The following is a 16,977-nucleotide window of genomic DNA, read 5'->3' as shown; positions in this document are numbered from 1 at the left end:
TGCTGGAAAACGAGGTGGGTATGTGTAGGGCAGCAGAAACCTATGAACACAAGCTAAAGTGCTGCACAAGGCAGACACAACACAACATGCAGTGAAAACAGAGGGGCAGAGCACGCAGAGTTTGCCAAAGCAACGGCAAAGCAAAGAGGAAGGCTCACACTGTTAAACAGCAAATGAGGCAAATGTGGAGGTAGTCACATCCCAAAGATGTGACATGCTTATGGAAAGCCCTGTAATAAATGTGGGAAGAAGAATCATTCAGCAAAGTGCTGCAAAGCCGGGGCTACCAAGAGTAAGGTGCACACAGTTGCTGAAGAAATGGAGGAAGTCTTTGTGGACTCTCTACAGATTGCTATTGCTGGTGCTGATTATTCCAGTGACTGTGAATAAGACAGTAATTCCATTCAAGCTTGATACTAGAGGCAGGTGAATCTGTTCTCCATGTTTGATTACAAAGCTCTCAAAGTAAAGAGCGAGATTTACCCAGTGGTAAACTGGTGAGAACTTCCCAGTGAAAGGAGGCTGTATAGTGACTTTCAAGCAAAATGGGCAGCAACTACTGGTTGTAGAAAAGAGAGAATAGCCAATATTAGGTCTGAGTGCATGTGAAAAGATCAACCTGGTGAAAAGAGTTTTCATAGTGGGTTCACAGTCCAAATATGACCTCACTTCACTCATGGAAGAGTATGCAGATGTCTTTGAAGGACTCAGATGCTTACCTGGTGTACACAAAATTCGTACAAATGAGACAGTGGCTCCAGTTGTCCATGCATTAGGAAAGTTCCTTTGCACTTCGAGACAAACTTGAAGAAGAGCTAGCACACGTGGAATGGATAAATGTCATACAGAAAATTAAAGAACCCACAGACTGGGTGAGTTCACTAGCCACTGTGCAACAGAAGAATGGAGCAACGAGGGTACGTCTAGACCCAAGAAATCTCAATAAAACCATCAAGAGAGAGCATTTTAAACTGCCAGCATGGGAGGAGATCATGTCCCATTTTGCAGGTGCCGCGTGGTTTAGCAAACTTGATGTATCGACTGAGTTTTGGCAGATGACGCTTGATGAGGCAAGTTCGAGACTATGAACTTTTAACACACCACAGAAAAGATATCACTGGCTTTGTCTACCATATGGGATTCTGTCTGCATCAAAAGTCTACCATAAAACCATCCACATGATCTTTGAGAACATACCTAGTGTTGAGACCATGATGGATGACATAATCATCTGGGGGTCCACCAAGGATGAACATGATGCACGACTGAGACAGGTGTTTGATGTGACACAGAAGGTCGATATGAGATTCAATAAAGAGAAATGTGAGTTTGGTGTTAAGATACCAACTTTCATAGAAGGTGTCATTTTGGAGGAGGGGTTGAAACCTGGCCCAAGAAAGACGTCAGTCATTGAAAACATGGAGAGGCCCCAAAACAAGGAGAAGGTGAAACATTTCTTGGGGATGGTGACTTACCCGGCTAAGTTCGGTCCTCAACTGTCTACTGTGTCAGCACAACTTAAGTCACTCCTTGAGCAGAGAAATGAGTGGGTTTGGTCTCACGAGCAAGAAGAGCATTTCCAGAGGCTGAAAAGAGTCCTAACTGAAGAGATGTGCTATAGTTTTATGATCTGGAGAAGTGTACCAGGATCTTGGCTGATGTGTCTGGATTTGGCCTTGGAGCAGCACTACTACAGCAGAATGATGACACATGGCAACCTGTGGCCTGTGTATCAAGGGCTTTAACAAGTATGGAAGCCAACTATGCATAATTAGAGAAAGAACTTCTTGCCAGCACATATGCATGTAAAAGGTTCCATCAATATGTCTATGGGCAAACTTTTGAAGAGGAGGCAGACTATAAACCACAGGTCTCAATTATCTCCAAACCACTAAATGACTGCCCGGGTGAGGATACAGTGCATGTTGATAAGGCTGCAGAAATATGAGGTGAAGATGATTTACACACCAGGAAAATATATGTTTGCTGCTGATGTGTTGTCTTGAGCAGTCAACAAGAAAGAGAAGAGTAACCAAGAAATTAATGCTGATATACAGGCCTATGTTGACATGATTGTTGCCTCCATTCAAGTATCTCCCAATATAACAGAGAAGGTTAGGACAGCAGTAGGGACAGATGAAACGATGAAAGTACTCAAAGAGACAATACAGAAAGGATGACCAGCAGCTAAGAATGACTGTCCAATGTGCATTCTGGGTTATTGGCATGCAAAGCTGAACTGTCAGTAGTGGACGACATGGTCTTCAAAGGGAACGGGGCTTTGTGATTCCATTGTTGCTACAGAGGGAAATGTTCCAGAAGATAGGAAAAGGGAGGAGGTCCTGAAGAGAGATTTCCGGGAGTTAGGAAGGAAGCTGAGAAGCAGGACCTCCAGGGTAGTAATCTCAGGATTGCTATCTGTGCCACATGCTAGCGAGAGCAAGAATAGTAGGACCAGGCAGATGAATGTGTGGCTGAGAGACTGGCGCAGGGAGCAAGGCTTCAGATTCTTGGATCATTGGGATCTCTTCTGGGGGAAGTATGACCTGTTCAAAAAGGACGGGTGACACCTGAACCCGAAGGGGACCAATATCCTGGCGGGAAGGTTTAATAGAGCTGTTAGAGAGGGTTTAAACTAATTTGGCAGGGCGATGGGAACCGGAATGATAGAGCAGAGGAGGGGAAAAACAGAAATAAATCTAAGATAGTGAGCAGTAAAGATGTCAGGAAGGACAGGCAGGTGGTGGGGAAAATTTGCAGCCATTGGGATGAGTTGCAGTGTAATAAAGTTGCAGTGAAATCAAAGCAAAAAGTACCAAATACTGGACTTATGGTGTTATACTTAAGTGCACACAGCATAAGGAATAAAGTGGATGATCTTGTCGTACAGTTACAGATTGGCAGGTATGATATTGTGGCCATCACTGAGACGTGGCTAAAGGATGCATGTCTCTGGGACCTGAACGTCCAAGGATACACAGTGTATCGGAAGGATAGGAGGGTAGGCAGAGGGGGAAGCGTGGCTTTATTGGTAAGAAATGATATTAAATCATTAGAAACAGGTGACATGGATCGGAAGGTGCAGAAACTTTATGGGTTGAGCTAAGAAATCGCAGGGGTAAAAGGACCCTGATGGCAGTTATTTATAGGCCTCCAAACAGCTGCAGTGATGTGGACTACAATTTACAAAAGGAAATAGAAAAAGCTTGTCAGAAGGGCAGTGTTATGATAATTGTGGGAGATCTTAACATGCAAGTGGATTGGGAAAATCAGGTCAGCACTGGATCTCAAGAGAGAGAATTTGTAGAATGTCTATGAGATGGCTTTTTAGAACAACTTGTTGTTGAGCCCACTAGGGGATCGGCTGTACTGGATTGGGTATTGTGTAATGAACCAGAGGTGATTAGCGAGATTGAGGTGAAGGAACCCTAAGGAGGCAGTGATCATAACATGATTGAATTCACTGTGAAATTTGAAAAAGAGAAGCCAAAATCTGATGTGTCGGTATATCAGAGGAGTAAAGGAAATTACAGTGGCATGAGAGAGGAACTGGCCAAAGTTGACTGGAAAGGGACACTAGCAGGAAGGATGGCAGAGCAGCAGTGGCTGGAGTTTATGTGAGAAGTGAGGAAGGTGCAAGACAGATATATTCCAAAAAAGAAGAAATTTTCAAATGGTAAAAGGATGCAACCGTGGCTGACAAGAGAAGTCAAAACCAAAGTTAAAGCAAAGGAGAGGGCAGACAAGAAAGCAAAAATTAGTGGGAAGACAGATGATTGGGAAATTTTTAAAAGCTTACAAAAGGAAACTAGGTAGGTCATTAAGAGGGAAAAGATGAACTATGAAAGGAAGCTAGCAAATAATATCAAAGAGGATACAAAAAGCTTTTTCAAGTATATAAAGTGTAAAAGACAGGTGAGAGTAGATATAGGACCGATAGAAAATGATGCTGGAGAAATTGTAATGGAGATAAGGAGATGGCGGAGGAACTGAACGAGTATTTTGCATCAGTCTTCACTGAGGAAGACATCAGCAGTATACTGGACACTCAAGGGTATCAGGGAAGGGAAGGGTGCACAGTCACAATTACGACAGAGAAAGTAGTCAGGAAGCCGAATAGTCTAAGGGTAGATAAATCTCCCGGACCAGATGGAATGCACCCGCGTGTTCTGAAGGAAGTAGCTGTGGAGATTGCGGAATCATTAGCAATGATTTTCAAAAGTCAATAGATTCTGGCAAGGTTCCGGAGGACTGGAAGATTGCAAATGTCACTCCGCTCTTTAAGAAGGGGGCAAGGAAGCAAAAAGTAAGTTATAGACCTGTTAGCTTGACATCGGTGGGTGGGAAGTTGTTGGAGTCGATTGTCAAGGATGAGGCTACAGAGTACCTGGAGGCATATGACAAGATAGGCAGAACTCAGCATGGTTTCCTTAAAGGAAAATCCTGCCTGACAAACCTATTGCAATTTCTTGAGGAAATTACAATTAGGCTAGACAAGGGAGATGCAGTGGATGTTGTGTATTTGGATTTTCAGAAGGCCTTTGACAAGGTGCCGCACATGAGGCTACTTAACAAGGTAAGAGCCCATGGAATTATGGGAAAGTTACATATGTGGATAGGGCATTGGCTGATTGGCAGGAAACAGAGTGTGGGAATAAATGGATCCTATTCTGGTTGGCTGCCGGTTACCAGTGGTGTTCCACAGGGGTCCGTGTTGGGGCCGCTTCTTTTTACATTGTACCTCAACAATTTGGATTATGGAATAGATGGCTTTGTGGCTAAGTTTGCTGATGATACGAAGATAGGTGGAGGGGCCAGTAGTGCTGAGGAAACAGAGAGTCTGCAGAGAGACTTGGATAGATTGGGAGAATGGGCAAAGAAGTGGCAAATGAAATAAAATGTTGGAAGTGTATGGTTATGCACTTTGGTAGAAGAAATAAATGGGCAGACTATTATTTAAATGGGGAGAGAAATTGGGAGTCCTCGTGCAGGATACCCTTAAGGTTAACCTCCAGGTTGAGTCAGTGGTGAAGAAGGCGAATGCAATGTTAGCATTCATTTCTAGAGGAATAGAGTATAGGAGTAGAGATGTGATGTTGAGGCTCTATAAGGCGCTGGTGAGACCTCACTTGGAGTACTGTGGGCAGTTTTGGTCTCCTTATTTAAGAAAGGATGTGCTGACGTTGGAGAGGGTACAGAGAGGATTCACTAGAATGATTCCGGGAATGAGAGGGTTAACATTTGAGGAACGTTTGTCCGCTCTTGGACTGTATTCCTTGGAGTTTAGAAGAATGAAGGGGGACCTCATATAAACATTTCGAATGTTGAAAGGCATGGACAGAGTGGAGGTGGCAAAGATGTTTCCCATGGTGGGGGAGTCTAGTACGAGAGGGCATGACTTAAGGATTGAAGGGCGCCCACTCAGAATAGAGATGCGAAGAAATTTTTTAGCCAGAGGGTGGTGAATCTATGGAATTTGTTGCCACGGGCAGCAGTGGAGACCAAGTCATTGGGTGTATTTAAGGCAGAGATTGATAGGTATCTGAGTAGCCAGGGCATCAAAGGTTATGGTGAGAAGGCGGGAGAGTGGGACTAAAGGGAGAATGGATCAGCTCATGATAAAATGACAGAGCAGACTCGATGGGCCGAATGGCCCACTTCTGCTCCTTTGTCTTACGGTCTTATGGTTTAGGATACATGAAGGGTATCTTGGTGAGGAAAAATGTAAACATAGAGCTCGGGAAATGATGTATTGGCCTAGAATGAACCAGGACATCAGCAAGACTACTGCTTCATGTGAAATATGCCTCACCTACAGACCAAAGCAGTAAGCAGAACCGCTTACACCACACCCTGTACCAGACAGATCGTACTTCAAAATTGAGGTGGATTTGTTTGATTGTAATGGGAAGAGTCATCATGTTGTAACAGACTACTTTTCCAGTTACCTGAAGCAATCAACATCCAGCAAAGCGGTCATAACCTTCCTGAAAGCTGTGTTTGTGAGGCATGGAGTTCCATGTGAAGTGGTATCAGACAATGGTCCACAATTTTCAAGCTGTGAATTTGAGTCCTTTGCCAATGATTTGGGCTTTTGACATACAACTTCAAGCCCAGATCACCCAAACTCTAATAGCCTAGCTGAGAGTTCGCCGGGGTAGTGAAGGGTCTCAGGCAGAAAGCGCAAGATGGGCAAGAGGATTTCCACAAAAGTGTGATGATTTATAGAAGTTCACCACTGCAGAAGGGCCTTTCACCAGCCCAAGTACTGATGGGTCGATGCATATGCACTATCCTTCCAGTGCATGAAAACCTGCTGCCACCTGAAGGAGCACACAGGGTCAAATTGGCTAAAATGAAATGGAAAGAAAAATAAACAGTTGTGCTGCCCTTAATGCATTTATTTGACTTTGCTGGGTCTACGCTTTAAATGATTTGTTTGTAACTACTTTCTAGTTAAAGTAAAAGGTTGATAATTAAGTTACAGTATAACAAAGGTAAATTCATTGTCTATGGTATATCGCGGCATGTGATGACGTCACCTCCGGTTTCGCCACATCTTATGTGCAACCTCCGGTTCGGGAAGGTGTGAAGGTGGGTGCCATGCGTGCAGCATGATCGTGAAGAGCTCCGTGTCTACCCACAAAGAAACATTATAGAAGCAATGCCGTAAGTTCATAAGAATGTATTTGAAGTAAAAATATTAACGCGGTTTCTGTTAAGGAAGTGGCGGTTGGGGTGGCACACGTGCCGGCTTTTCAATTTCAAACGCGGGGTCGGCTCGAGCCTGGCGGTGGTTTGACGCGACCCCCTCGCTCCCTACTCGGGGCGGCTGGAGACACTCGCTAAAAGAAGAGAGCACGCGTTGTCTCCAGAATGAAACAGACGCTGTATATGTTTGTGTTTTTTATCAACAGTTTTCACCATAGGAGGTTAATGTGGAAAAGTGCACAGTAAATGGATAACCTTACTACGACTCTGTCTTCATTGGCTCCGGTTTAACTTGGCGTTTAGTCAGAGTTTCAACACACTGCACGAGAACACCACAGTGAAAAGGTGCGATCATTTGGTGTTCCGACATGTGGTACGATGGCTTCGCGATCAAGCATCAAGTTGCTTGCACTCAGCGCCAAGAGCAGTAGGATGTCAACAAGTGTGGCTGCCCTCGCAGGAGCTAAAGCAGAAGCCGCCAAGGTGCGAGCGTCATGCGCTAACCAAGAAGCAAAAACTGAAAATAGAAAAGGCTGCCAGAGAAGCGGAAAACCAGCTGGAAAAGGCAAGGATAGACACAGAGTTAGAAGTGCTGACGCTACAACGAGAAGCTGATGCTGCCGCGGTGGAAGCACGTGTTGGAAAACGCTGAAGAAATGCACATTCTAGACAAAGCAGGAAAATCTATGTCAGAAAGGGCCAAATTGGGATGGACCAGCGAATATGACCAATCTTAAATTGACCTGCAGATTCATTCTCCCTCTTCATACTTGCCCGTTGGCGTCCCATCTCATGTGAAATCACAGGGAAGCTTTGTTGCATCGCATCCACCTGGGGAAGACAACTCACAGTTGCAACCTTGCCACAAACTCAAGCATGAAAGGGCTGATTACGAATACTTCCCGACACCAAACTTACCAGATCCGGCGAGATCAGAGACAAAGGCTGAAGTCAGAACATCAACTCCCATCATGAACGAACACGCTCAGTCAGATGTCCCCCAACATATCCCCCCAGCTAGCACACCGCCTGCAGCAGAACCCTTAGCACAGTATTTAGCGTGACGAGACCTCGTCAATTCAGGGCTGTACCAGTTTGACGATAAGCCTGAGAATCACTGTGCGTGGTACTCCTCATTCACCAGTGCCACCGGCGGAGTCCAGCTCACAGCAACCCAAGAGTTGGACCTTATGACTAAATGACTGGGAAAGGAATCAAGTGAACAGTTGAAATGCATACGCTTAGTGTACGTCAGCAACCCCAAGCTAGCCTTACACAAAGCATGGGAGAGACTTTGGGACTGCTATGCGGCCCCTTAAATTATTGAGAAGGCGCTATTTCAACGGCTAGACAATTTTCCTTGGGTGTCAGCCAAGGACCACACTAAATTACGAGAACTAGGAGATTTACTCATGGAGATTCAAGGTGCTAAAGAAGATGGCTATTTAACTGGCCTGTTGTATCTGGACACTTCACGCGGTTTTGGACCAATTGTGGACAAACTTTCATTTGGGCTGCAGGAAAGATGGGTGTCTATTGGCTCAGAGTACCAGGAAGAGAACGGTGGTCGATTCCCTCCCTTTGAGTATTTTAGTAGGTTTGTGTGCAAGGAGGCGAAGAGGTGAAACGACCCTAGAATCATGAATCAAGGCAACACCACAACTCACACCAAGCCAGTCAAACCCATTTTGAAAAATTTTGTCATCAATAAACCCGCCTCAGTACATAAAACCGAAGTCTCCGCAATCAATGATGACCCAAGCAAGAATTGTCCATTGCACAACAAACCTCCCCCCCTCAAAAAAATGCAGAATTTTTCGAAACAAACCCTTTGACGAAAGAAAGGCCCTTCTCATGGAAAAAAGAATATGTTTTAAGTGCTGTTCCTCTACCTCCCACCTCGCTAAAGAGTGTATGTTCCCCGTAAAGTGCTCGGAATGTAACAGAACTAATCACGACGGAGTCATACATCCCGGCCCGTCACCGCAAACTGCCAAGGATCCTCCGCTCCCACAAGAGAATGGCTGGGAGGGAGAGAATCACTCCAATACAACTATTGTCAGCTCGAGCTGCACAGAAGTTTGCAGTCCAGGTCAGTCAAGCCGTTCATGCTCAAAGATCTGCCTCACTAAGGTATACCCTAAGGGAGCCAAAGACAAGGCCATCATAGCCTATGTAGTTCTGGATGACCAGAGCGACCACTCACTAGTGAGACCAGAGTTCTTCGAGTTGTTCAGCGTAAAGTATAATCCATTCCCATACTACCTCAGAACTTGCTCTGGCATCGCAGAAATATATGGCAGGAAGGCAGAAGGCTTCCAGCTCGAGTTGCTAGATGGCAAAGTCATCGTCAGTCTCCCTCCACTCTTAGAGTGCAATGAGATTATGAATAACCGATCTGAGATTACGATGCCAAGCTCAGTGCTACACCAGCCCCATCTCCACCACATTGCCAAGCACATCCCTGAACTGGATCTGGAAGCAGAAATACTCCTGCAACTCGGAAGAGACATTCTTAGGGTGCACCAAGTCAGGCAGCAGATCAATAGACCACACAACGCCCCTTCGCCCAACGTCTGGATCTGGGCTGGGTGGTGATAGGAGAGGACTGCCTTGGCAACGTGCACAAACCGACAGTTAACACGCTCAAGACTAACATGCTAGAAAGTGGCCGCCATTCAATTTTTCAGCCTTGCACAAGTTTCATGTATATCAGGGAAGCGCAACAAGGCACGAGCATAGTAAAGTAACTGAGAAGACACTGGGACAGTCAGTCTTCGCTCAAACTAAGCATGATAACAAACTTGCTTCACCGGTGGAAGACGCCATCTTCTTAAAAATAATGGACACAAAGGTTTTTAGAGATGAAGCGTCAACTGGGTCGCACCACTGCCGTTCAGAGAACCATGCCAGCGCTTACCAAACAACAAAGAGCAGGCAGTCAACTGGTTCACATCTTTACAATGAACCCTGAAAAGGAAACCTGAGACCAGTTACAGATGTTGTTCTACTTCTACCTAAAGACTGATCTAGAGACTAAAGTTCAATACCATGTTTATAGTGACCTTACAAAGGTCAGGCAGGGAGTGTGTTGCCCTTAAGGTGTTTATTTAACTTCGTTGGGTCTACGCTTTAAATGATTTGTTTGTAACTATTTTCTAGTTAAAGTTAAAGGTTGATAATTATATTACAGTTTAACAAAGGTAAATTCATTGTCTATGGTGCATGGCGGTATGTCATGACGTCACCTCCGGTTTCGCCGCATCTTATGTGTAACTTCCGGTTCGGGAAGGTGTGAAGGTGGGTGCCATGCGTGCGGCATGATCGTGAAGAGCTCCGTTTCAACCCACAAAGAAACATTATAGAAGCAACGCCGTAAGTTCATAAGAATGTATTTGAAGTAAAAATATTAACGCGGCTTCTTTTATGAAAGCAGCAGTTCAGGTGGCGCGCGTGCCGACTTTTCAATTTCAAATGCGGGGTGGGCTCGGGCCCGGCGGTGGTTTGACACGACCTCCTCGACCACTACTCAGGGCGGCTGGAGACACTCGCTAAAAGAAGAGAGCACGCGTGGTCTCCAGAATGAAACGGACACTGTATATGTTTGTATTTTTTATCAACAGTTTTCACCATAGGAGGTTAATGTAGAAGAGTGAACAGTAAATGGTTAACCTTACTACGACTCTGTCTTCATTGGCTCGGGTTTAACTAGGTGTTTAGTCAGAGTTTCAACACACTGCACGAGAACACTACAACAGCATCACAACAAGACTGCGAAAAGCCTACCAGTCCTGAAGCCTGGGGATCAAATGTGAATCCAAGATCACGATTTTGGTACATAGTCCATGCAGGGCTATGTGCAAGAGGAAGTAGGTCAACATTCTTACCAGATCCTGACAGAGTGAGGGACACCTCTGAGAAGGAATCACATGGATTTACAGCCACAAGCTCTAACCCATAGCTGTGACGTGTCACCTGTCAGCACACTAAAAGGGCCAGCCGATGTAAAAAAAGAATATGTTGATCAGAGTTCTCAGAAAGACACTAATATTAACACAGCAGATGAAAACAATGCTTCTGTGGAAGCAAATAGCGGACCAAAACAGATAATTAAACCACCTTGGAGACTGATTGAAAGTTACTGAGTGAATATGGGCTGTATTTACTCATTACAATTGAAGATAATCTTTGTTGGAAAGGATTATTGTTCCTAGCAGGTTTAAGAGGACAGACATAGTATTGTGCTTGTTTTTCTTTTCAGGGGGAAGATGTGTTATTATGTCTGTACATAATAAAGAACTTCAGTTCCTAGTGTGCAATGTGGGCTGTTCACCTCAAAACGGGAAATGACCTTGGTGAGCTGGTTGCACCCTCAGTGTGGAGCTAAAACTGCTTCTGTAAATAAAATTTTCTAGTGTTTACCCAAACTGTCTTAACTAAGAGCAAACATAACAAGACTGTTTACTCACTTTGAAGTTAAGACCAATATTCTTCCCTCAATGAACATCACTAAAAATGGATTTCCTGGCAACTATTATACTGAGGAAAGACTGGATAGACTGGGTTTGTTTTCCACTGAGTGGAGGAGACGGAGGGGACCCTGACAGGGATATATTGAATTATCGAGATCAGAAATACAGGGCAGAGACTTGGTGTAAGGGGTAAGGGAATTAGAAGGGATCTGAGAAAGAACTTTTTCTACCAGAAGAGCATATGGAATCTAGAATGCCGTCCCTATGTTGATGGTGGAGGCACATACTTTTGCAACATTCAAAAAATATATCTAGATAAACTCTAGAACTGCCAAGGCTTTGAAGGGTGTGAACCAAGTGCCGTTAAATGGGATTAGTTAATTGATTGATCGTCAGCTTGAACATGGGGGGCAAAGGGTCTGTTTCTGTATTGTAGAAGTGTAAACAACTTAACGGCTGCATTTTCTGCATCACAGCAGTAGCAACACTTCAAAAAATATCCATTAGCTATAAAAATGGGTTGGGATGTCCTAAAGACGTTGCAATAATATAGATCTTTCTATTAATGATTTGTGTGTTAAAATTTGCAGTAGAACGAAAGTTAAGAACTCGTTTGAATTTGACACTTCGAATGTTAACGCATTTCAATATTAAGTTTATGGTTCATCAGTGGAAACACTGATGCATGCTAACTGTTAGTTATGTCTCTCCCAGCTCGTGTAGACTTGTTTACCTGGCAGCAAGTCTCCTTTTATCCTCATGGCCCATTCTATCTGCAGTCTCTGTCCTCCCGGGGAGGTCGTTGCCAACTCACGGCGTCCATAGCAACGGTGCTCCAGGGTTTCCGTACACACAGCGCAGATTGACCCGAAGACTAAGTCCCGCCCCTGCCGCACGCTCATTTGCTAATTAGAGCGAATTGACGCGCACCCAACCCGAGATTCTGTCGCCAGGTCGCAGACACTAGTGTCAATCAATCAACCTATCCAACTCCGGCTGCGGGTTTGCAGCTACAGTATTGCTGTTCAGCAAAGCTGCACTTTTAACAGAGTGAAGACGGCATTGTCATACCAGAGAAAAAAAATCCTATTATCTGGTCGGTAAAACACTTAATATTTTGAATTGTAGTGTGTCTTGCTAAGAAAAGAATTAGAAACTAATTCATCGATAATTTGCATTTCTGTAATGTATTAAAATATTTTGTTTTAAAAGGGCTGGTACATAAGGTAAATCCACAATCTTTTGAAGAATTGAGTAATTGACGTTCAGAAAATGCATGAAAATTAAACAGGTTTTTAAAAGTAGATACTTTTAAAAGTAGATAATCATGATAATTTTCTGTGTTAAAAGGTGGTATAATGTAATGGAATTTTCAATAGGGCCAGTTAGTTACGATGAATAACAGCGTAACTTTTCATAATGAGTAGAAAGTAGTTTTTTATGTGCAATTTAATTTTTAAAATCGTAGATGTACATTTTAACCTGGAACATTTTAAGAGTTTGTGAACGATTCTTTGAAGAGTATTTCTTTGTTTTTTTCGGGGGTGCATAGTAGAATGAAAACTATTAAACTGCTCAGTTATTTTCATCAATTAATAAGACACAGCAGAAATGTGAACGAACTAAAGTTAAGAATGTGCAACAGTCAGGAAGAGACTTCTCAGGCAGTCCCATGGGATGCAGAATAACTTGCTTTCATTCATTCCAACTTTGAGGGTTCTGAAATGACAGATTAGGCTATTATAGGAACCAGAGACTTTTCCACAGATGGGGGCAGGAGATGAATGACGGGACTGGTAAATTGTGAGGAGATCTGATCTATTCCTTCCATTATTTACATGACCCCCCCCCCTTGAGTTGTGCCCCTGATGCAAGGCTAGGAGGTTCTCAATACCATTTTCAATGCCTCTTCTCCTTTGAATAATCTCAGGCCAAATAGGGGTATTGCACTTTTTCAAGCAACCTCTGAACATATCCTTGAATCTTTCTCTTGGTTCACCTGATAATCTCCTCCCAAGACATTTTGGAATAGTGTTTGTTTCAGGAATTTGGTGTTGAACATGCAGTGATGTGCCAAGCCCAAGATGTTAGAAATGTTGCAGACAGTGTCAGTAGTATATTCCCATTGCTTTGTAGTGCCTTCTGTAGGCAGTCCTGGTCTCAAAGCATATAGGAAAGCAGGATGCCAAGTCTTGGATGTTGATCTTCAAATATCCTTGTGATGACATTGAATATACCTGTTCTAGAGTCTTAAACTTGAGACAAGACCTTAATGCTTATAGTTATATGTATCAATGAGTCCACTCACTTTAGAGAGAGTATACTATATTAACTTAAAATTCAAAGCCTAATTTTCTTCACTTCTTTAGTCTTTTTTTCTGAGGAAGTTTAACTGTCAATAGTCCTCTATCCCGAGAGTACTTTCAGCTACAGAGCAGATTAACACAGCTATTTTATTTTAAATAGGACACATTTATTTCGAGGAATATAAAGAATTTCCAACCTCAAGTACAATTCTTACAAATTAGAAAATCATACCAATGAGTTGCAGGTGAATATGTACCCTGTCACAAAAAGATGGTTCTGGGATAAGAATCAGAATCAGGTTTATTATCACTGGCATGTGTCGTGAAATTAGTTAACGTAGTAGCAGTACAATGCAATACATGATAATATAGAAAGAAAAAAAATAAACAAGTCAATTGCAGTAAGTATATATAGGAACATTGAATAGGTTTAAAATAGTGCAAAAACAGAAATAATATATATTTTAAAAGGTGAGTAGTGTCATGGATTCATTGCCAATTTGGTAATGTTATGGCAGAGGGGAAGAAGCTGTTCCTGAATCGCTGAGTGTGTGCCCTCAGGCTTCTGTACCTCCTACCTGATGGTAACAGTGAAAAGAAGGCATGGCCTGGCTGAGGAGAGTCTTTAATAATGGAAGTCAACTTTCTGAGGCACCGCTCCTTGAAAATGTTTTGGATATTACGGAGACTAGTACCCAAGATGGAGCTGGTTAATTTTACAAATTTCTGTAGCTTCTTTCAGTCCTGTGCAGTAACGCCCCTGCCACACCCCCCCCCCCCCCCAAACCAGACAGTGATGAGGCCTGTCAGAATGCTACCATGGTACATCTATAGAAGTTTTCAAGCGTTTTAGGTGACAAACCAAATCTCTTCAAACTCCTGATAGTGGGAGAGTCTAGTCGAGTACTTGAGGCACACTCTCATCCATTTAGAACGGAGACGAGAAGGGATTTCTTCAGCCAGAGTGTAGTGAACCTGGGGAACTCATTACCACAGATGGCTGAGGAGATAAGTTGTTGGCCATATGTAAAGTGGAGATTGATAAGGGCCTTAATTATTACAGGGAGAAGGGAGGAGAATAGAGTTAACGGAGAAAATAAATCAGCTATGAACGAATGGCAAAGCAGACTCGATGGGCCAAATGGCCTTACTATACTCCTGTGTCTTATGGTCTAAATCAATACCAAAGTACTTACTTTAAATTGTGTAAGTATTCAGAATATAAGTACTGGCATACAATCCCACTGAATACAGGCCCATGCCTGCTTTTATATTTAAAAAATTCACAATCTGCAGCAAAATGCTACAGATAATAGGAATTTAATACAATTACTGAAAATGAAAGAAGTACTTAGCAAGTCAGGTAGGATCTGCATACAGAGAAGCAGAGCAAATGTCTCATGGTGATTTCCATCTGAACTGATAAAAGTTGCTTCATCTTTATTCTTATCTTTTGGAAAGGTTAACTGTTTCACTCTCCACATGAATTTCGCGATTGGATATCACATATGAAATCAAGAGATGGCAGGGCCAAATTTTTAAATGCATTACTTGCCAAAACATTTACTGTTTGGAGACCATGCAGCCATTTCATCTGTGCCTGCATTCTAACAACAGTAACTCGATACCAACAGTAACTCAATACTTGACATTGCCTATCTATGAAAACTGAATTTGTAAAATAGTGATCCAAACTTCTTCTGCCTAGAGAACAAATAGAGAAAGACTATACTTGTTCTCTACTTGATGATTAATCCATGAACAGCAGTTACATGACCCTCCAGAGGGAAGAGCACTGAGATCAATCCAAAGTCACCATTCTCATTAACTAGTCTAATCGGTAACACATAAGTAAAGATTGCTGGGGATAACATAGTTGATTTTCCCTCTTAATGATTTATCCAGTACCTTCTGTAAATGCAATTGAAATAATACCTCAGATATTGCTAGATGGAAGGTACATAATTCTGAACTTTTAAAATGCTTTATTTGGATTATAACATTTTATTTAGGTTATTATTCACAACTTTGGTTCCTTGGGTTGTTATTTGAATTCACAGTTGGTTTCACCATTTCTATAACCATTCCCAATAATCTTTTACACTTAAAGTTAGATATTATCTTGCTAGGAGTAGCATTAATACCATCAACCAATTGTAAATCAGCAGCAAATGACTTAATTTAAACCATGTAAGTTCTCTGACATTAAAAGCTGCTTAGAGGGAATTAAAATTTTAAATTCATTGATTTACAACAATAAACAGTATTTTATTATTAAAAGATCCTTAGAGTCTCTCACTTCCCTCCTCCTCCTCCTCTGTCAGCCAGTAACTTTGATATCTAACGGTGCAGTAATATAATGGCAGCTAATTATAATACTAGTTAAAATTAACTGCTTCACAAAATAGTCTTGCGCACGCAAACACGAGGAAATCTGCAGATGCTGGAATTTCAAGCAACACACATAATAGTGGTGAACGCAGCAGGCCAGGCAGCATCTATAGGAAGAGGTACAGCTGACATTTGCACACTATATTTTCTGCTGCAGTTCAGCAAATACCTTGCTGGCCTCTTTAGTTCTCAGTTTTTGAGGTGAAATTCTTGTAAATATCAAATGTCCTCAGATAGGTATTCAACAGAGATGTATGGTTATCAGTATCAGCAGGAAAAGAATGAGATTTGATATCTCAATTCTTCTCAATTCAACTATAGGCCTAGAGCCATCAAACACTCCTCATGCACGAACTGTTTCATTCCTCATGATCTTTCTCGCGTAAACCTCTGGCCCTTCTCCAATGTCAGCACATCCTTCCCTAGTTACGTGGCCCGAAACTGCTCACAGTACTGCAGTGTGGTTGAACCAGTGCCTATAAAGCCTCAGCATTAAGCCTTTGCTTTTATATTCTAGTCCTCTCAAAATGAATGCCTCCATTGCATTTGTCTTCCTTGATACTGACTCCACCTTCAAGTTAAACTTTAGGGAAACCTGCACTAGGACTCTCGAGGTATGTTATGTTTTATAATGCCAAAACATAAAACCAAACAAAAGAAAAACATGCAGAACCAGAAATAATGGGTCTACTTCGTTCTTTACATAAGTGAAGCGTGCATATATGATATGGTGGCATAATGACATGCACCAATCATGTATTTTTACATATCACCGTGAAAAATTATATAAACAGCAAAGAATGCTTAATCAAACAATGTATTTATAATATTGCTGAAATGTTAAATACCTTACAGATGGTATTAATGCTACTTCAACAAGTAACATTTAATTTAAAGGGGAGTAGATGGTTAGGAATGGTAAGAATAACAACAAATTCATGAATCTAAATAAAATGTAATAATCCAGTGAAAATATATATTTTAAAAAATCTGTTCTTGTATTTGAAGGAAATGAACTTCGCTGCAATGAAGTTTCTTTTACCCTTTCAAGGTAATTCTCTACTGGAAACACAGGGCAAGTCATTTCCTGTATAATG

General features: G+C 42.3%; 1 protein-coding gene across 2 annotated transcripts in view; it reads left to right on the top strand.

The window, feature by feature from the left end:
• Positions 1-12,192: 12,192 nt before the first annotated feature.
• Positions 12,193-16,977, top strand: part of tekt3 (tektin 3) — a 30,650-nt gene continuing 25,865 nt past the window's right edge. Inside the window, exons 1-2 of one of the 2 annotated variants that reach the window (XM_072241978.1) lie at positions 12,235-12,279; positions 16,889-16,931. The gene's annotated coding sequence lies outside the window, so the exon portion shown is untranslated. Of the gene's footprint in view, positions 12,280-16,888; positions 16,932-16,977 lie in introns of both variants that reach the window. The other variant, XM_072241977.1, reaches the window with a different exon arrangement.

The sequence above is a fragment of the Mobula birostris genome, chromosome 24 (assembly GCF_030028105.1).
Source record: "Mobula birostris isolate sMobBir1 chromosome 24, sMobBir1.hap1, whole genome shotgun sequence".
NCBI lineage: Eukaryota > Metazoa > Chordata > Chondrichthyes > Myliobatiformes > Myliobatidae > Mobula > Mobula birostris.
This window is presented reverse-complemented; position numbering and strand designations above follow the sequence as displayed.